This window comes from Portunus trituberculatus, chromosome 14, assembly GCF_017591435.1.
Source record: "Portunus trituberculatus isolate SZX2019 chromosome 14, ASM1759143v1, whole genome shotgun sequence".
NCBI lineage: Eukaryota > Metazoa > Arthropoda > Malacostraca > Decapoda > Portunidae > Portunus > Portunus trituberculatus.
Genome location: NC_059268.1, coordinates 21,607,745 through 21,613,553, shown reverse-complemented (window position 1 = coordinate 21,613,553; position 5,809 = coordinate 21,607,745).

Below are 5,809 nucleotides of genomic sequence, written 5' to 3'. Positions count from 1 at the left end.
TAAATACGACAACCATTATCGCTTCCCAGATATGTTGGGGTTTTATCTGGCTTGCTACAGTTTCCTGGCGGGAGGATACAGCGCCCGAGGAGAATGCCCTTCACCTCGTTTCCTCGCCGCTATAATTCAATCGGCAGTCAATATTATACACTTGCCTAATATTGTTACGTAATTGTGTGGTCGACGGCCCGTGTACCCTGTTGGCTGATGGGCCAGGTCTGTTATATGACTTGTGCCACATGCTTTTACTTAGCCCCATATGCAAACACTTCTCATGTAATCCATAATGGCACCTCGAGACCACTCCTCGGTTGTCACCAGTGTGTGTGTGTGTATGTGTGTGTGTGTGTGAGTGTGTGTGTGTGTGTGTGTGTGTGTGTGTGTGTGTGTGTGTGTGTGTGTTTGTACATATATATGAATAATAAGGTATACGTTTAATAGTTGGGTATATTTGGAAAAGCGTTCATAGGAGATTGTTTTGGTGGTGGTGGCGATGGTGGTGGTGGTGGGTGTAGGCGTAGTCGTGCAGGGCCACACCATTGCTATACTGGCTCCATCACTGCGCGCGGTGTGAGGCGGTGGCACTTGTCCCACACCAAATAAATCAGTACTGTTACTGCACCGCTTTGAGAACAATGACAGGAACGCCTAGACCTTCCCTGTGTGTGAGGGTGGAGGTGGTGGCGATGGTGGTGATTGTGATCCTCGTGGTGGAAGGAGGCGTAATCGACCTGCTGAGTGGAAGAAAACGTCACCACCATTGTGATATCCGTCATCTTTGTCCAACTCACCTCGCAGACTCCCTGAAATGACCTGACCAAGAAGCGATGCGTTCCCCTCCTGCCGGCGCCTGGGATAGGAGGGGAGTGGGGAGGGGAGGTGCAGGTGGAGAGGGATGGGCAGCGTCACCATCCACTTCAAGGCAGATTTGGGTGGAAGGGAAGCGAGGCTGGAGACAGGCTGAGAGATGGGCTAATCCGTCATGGCCTGCCGCGCCTCTCCTGAGCTTCTGCCCTTCTTCTGTGTGTGTGTGTGTGTGTGTGTGTGTGTGTGTGTGTGTGTGTGTGTTCTATATATAATTTTTGGTAGAAAGACTTTATTTTGTAATTTTCCTGTCCGAAAAGTGTCATGATTTTTATGTTTACTCTTTAAAAAGTGTCTGTTTTCTGTATGTCCTCCATGAAAAGTGTGTATTTTCTTATAAACTGGTATTTCAAGTGGGCCTTCTTTTTAATCTTTTGTTGCCCTTGGTTGGTTTTCCTTTTGCATACAACTATGCCATCTGGTGTTCACAAATCGACTTTTCTCTGCAATGCATGTTTCCACTGATGGAGGCGACACATGTTGAAGTGACAGGAGTGAGACAAAAGCGCCTCTACCCCCCCGCAGTGTTCTCCATTCTTCTTTCATCGTCTGCTGGTGACACATTCAGGTTATGTTCTTGGTGAATAGCTGAAAACTTGGCGGAAGGGGGACGTCATGTGTGCGGCGCATTAATTCAGGAGGTAAAGTGGCGTGTTATCCACTGCAGCGCCCTGTGTTAGCTGCTATTTTTCCCTGGCATCACTAATTTCCATCCTCGTAATTGTATCACCTTATTTTTTGCACTCCCTACCACCGTTACATTATTCACTCTGCTTGGCTCATACTTCTGCCTCTTCTTTCCGTCAGAGCTTCCTTGTTATGTAATCTTTTCTCTCTCTCTCTCTCTCTCTCTCTCTCTCTCTCTCTCTCTCTCTCTCTCTCTCTCTCTGGCGTATCTGATGTCTCGATATGAATTACAGAAGCTACTGGCTGAGTTATAAATTTAATCAGCGTCTCTCTCTCTCTCTCTCTCTCTCTCTCTCTCTGTTATCAATTTTTCACCATCGTTTTAGTTGCATTTCTTCCATTGTTTTATTTCATATATGTTGTTTTGTGACGTTTAGTAATAATTTAACCTTTGCTCTTCAATTTGGTTCTTCATCTTTCATTTCAAGCTTCGTTCGTTATTCTTTCTGTCATTCTCCAGTTCACATATTCTTTCCTAATTTTGGTTCGTTCAATATCTTCTTGTCTCTGTCTTTGTCTCAGTTGGCACGCTTTTATGCCCTTATTTTTATCTCTCAAACTCATCTTTTTCACCTCTCAGTTATTCACACTTCCATTGCTAGTTCATCCTTGACCTCTCATCCCATTGTACCTTTCTCTTCATCTAGCACTCACCTTCCAAACACTCGTCTCATAATCTCTTACTGTTTCTGATTCTCTTTTTATTCCTAACTCTACATTTCATTCCCTTGGTGGTGACTCCGTTATTGATGTATTGGCTCTCTTCGTTAATTTACCTTGCCATTAATTAGTCAGTAGGTTCAGGAGTCTCTCACTACCTCTCTTTGGCTGTAGGTTTCATATTTCACATTCCTTCCCTTTTCCTCTAATTAATTTCATCCGCTGCCTCTCTGTAGACTAATAACCAGAACAGGGATATCACCAGCTGTGCTTTTGTTATGCCTTCACCGAGTCTTTATTGGCCTTTCAAATGGTAGTCTGCCTTATCCGTGTGTTTACTTTTTTCCTCCTCTCCGTTTCTCTTTTTTTTTTTTTTTATACCATGTGGGCTTTTCATGGGAATTTCTGGGCTAAAGGGGATACTTTTTGGGGTACCTCCTATCTCAAAGCCCACCTGCTAGGAAACCATTGCCCCGAATGAGGAAGCCCAATCTACACTCGGACCGTTGACAGGATTCGAACCCGTGCGCTTGCGGACTCCTCGGACCCCAAAGCACGCATAGTTTCACTGTACCACGGCGGGCCCCCTTTCTTTCTCTGTCTGTCTACATCTCTCTCTCTCTCTCTCATAGATTTACCAATAGTAGGCAGTGAACAGGGAAGTGTAACAAAGCGATAAAATAATATAGCACAGTTGTTTCCTTGCGCTGGTCTGCTGGTGGTCGGGTGGGTGGGGGGGTGGGTGAGGAAGGGAGCCCACCTGTCCATTACAATGCCGGGGCGAAATTTCTGCCTGACTTCTGTTCCCGCGGCTGGAGGTCCTAATTGACAGGACTTGTTTCTCGCTGTCTGGTTTGATGCGGCTTAGTGGAATGACGATTTCTCTTTCAGGAATAAAGGTACAATTATTCTGAGAGAGACTCGAAGGCTGTCTTGTCCAGCTCTTGCCTGTTTTAGCGTGTATAGTGTCTGTAATGAATACGTGGTGAGCATCGGGTTTCTTTCAACTGGCGAGTGTGTGTGGACTGTGGAGGCTGCATCCCCGTGCAGCGACTCATTTCGAACTGAACGCTGTCCTCTATTGACATTCATTCGTATTATGTTTGGCCGATTGCACCGCCGCTTGGCTACTTATTTCTCAACCACCGGCAGAGGATTGTTGGCAAAGCAGATCGTATATATTTCAAATCCATTAAAGATTGTTGATAAATGTTCTCGAAGTAACGTGTCTGCTGGCGATGCTCATGAGTCCCAGCACGCCCGCGCCACAAGGAGATTTTTCAGAAGAGATGCTGATTCTGACACGACTCCATGACTCAGCGTTGCAATCAGGCGTGACGACGTACACATGCAATTACTTTGGAAGACTTAATACGTTTAGCTTATTGTGGAATTCGTATCGTAGAGTTTCCACGAAAATGGACATGAATATTATTACATACCATCTTTATCTTGTCTTGTGAGCAGCTCTGAGCAACACCACAGCCACAATCAATTAGGAATACTTTTTTTTTATTCATAATAGTGGGCTTTTCACGGGAATTTATGAGCTACAAAGGGTACTTTTTGGGGTACCTCCTATCTCAAAGCCCACCCGCTAGGAAATAGTTGCCCCAAGTGAGGAAGCCCAGCCTACACTTGGACCATGGACAGGATTCGAACCCTGTGCACTTGGAGACCCCTCGGACCCCAGAGCACGCATGTATTCCATTAAACCACGGTGAATAGAGTTAAAATCCCATCAATAAAGCCATTTCCAGATATAGATTTATGCTGGGAAACTTTAGAGGCCAAAACAAAATGCAATGCTAATGAAATTCAAACCGTTGGAGGGAACCGAACCGGACGGACAGACAGACACCGAATAGCATTAACAAAGGTCGAATCATTTAGGAAAATCTGGTTCAGGTCATTGTTGTGCTGCGGTGGACACAAAAATCTGATTGGGTCACGGGACAACAAAGGAAGAAAAAGGAGAAAAAACAGCGGGAGAATACCAGACTCTTGTCACTGATTGCTTCATTTGGAAACAAGGAACATTAGCAACGTGTGGAGGGCAGACAGGACTGACCTCACCTTACCTCACCTCGCTTCGCCTCGGCCTTTCCCTCATTCACTTCTCGTCCTTCTTAACAAACAGAGAGGTGATAAGGGGAAAGGAATAAATATGACAGGAAGAAAAGTGTCCATGGGAAGTATGTCAAAGTTTTAGACCATTGAATAACGGAGTATGCCTCCCCTCCTCCTGCGGCCTCGCTGCACAAGGCTTTCTTTTCTCTCGTCCCTATTCTGTCCAACTCTCAAGCGCAATAGTTAACCAGTACTCTCAATCATTCATACCTTTCTCTGGTAAACTCTGGAACTCCCTCCCTGCGTCTGTATTTCCGTCTGTATTTACGACTTGACTTCTTTTAAGAGGGAGGTATCAAGACATTTTTCTTCAATTTTGGCTAACTCTTTACCTTTCTTTTAGGGAACCAGCACTCAAGTGGCCCTTTTCTTTTAATATTTTGTTGCCCTTGGCTGGTTTCTCTCCTGCATAAAAAAGAGGCAATGTTATGTTATGGTTAGGTTATGGTTATTTTATGGTTAGGTTCTGGTTACGTTATGTTATGGTTATGTTATGTTATGGTTAGGTTATGTTATGGTTATGTAATCCTGTGTTAAGTTTGCTAGTCTCATTTTAGCAGTGGCCTTCTTTTCCAGACACTTGTTTTTCGTTTTATGTGAACTGACGGCTCGGAACAGAGAGAGAGAGAGAGAGAGAGAGAGAGAGAGAGAGAGAGAGAGAGAGAGAGAGAGAGAGAGATTCCCTATGATCCCAAAAAGTAAACAGAACCCAACTGAATTTTTGTGGGACTAGTTCAATACACTGTCTGAAATTTATCATGCACGAGCCTTTTACTCTGAAACAATACTCGTGTACAGCACCATCAAGAGAGAGAGAGAGAGAGAGAGAGAGAGAGAGAGAGAGAGAGAGAGAGAGAGAGAGAGAGAGAGAGAGAGAGAGAGAGAGAGAGAGAGTAGAATATTCATGTCGTACTGTAAAGGATGAAGGTAATGGATGTATTCATGTGTGGATTATTTGTTCATTTGAGGTGAAAGGGCGGGGCGTGTTTTTTTTTTCTCTCTCTCTCTCTCTCTCTCTCTCTTAGTCCTTGGTCACAGTCATGCACGGCCAGGTGAGGCTAAAGAAGAGAGAGAGAGAGAGAGAGAGAGAGAGAGAGAGAGTGCTTGTACATTTTATGGGAGTGGTGGTGGTGGTGGTGGTAGTGGTGGTAGTGGTAGTAGTGTGTGGTGGTGGTGGTGGTGGCGGCGGTGGTGTACGTTGGTGGTGGTGGCGATGGCGGCGGCAGGTCTCCTCGACTCATCAACCTTTAAGTCCCTGGGCGGTGCAGTACCTGTCTTATAAAGCCTCATTACCTTCCCTTCAGACCCAATTTACTTACCCTTCCCCTCCACTTCATCTCTCCTCTCTCCTTATCTTACTTCCTCTTATACCTTCCCTTCCTATTTTCTTTACGTTTTTTTTTTCTTTCATCCCCTTCCTTTTTCTCCTCCCTTCCTTCTCTTCCCTTCTCACCGTATGTTTAATCAC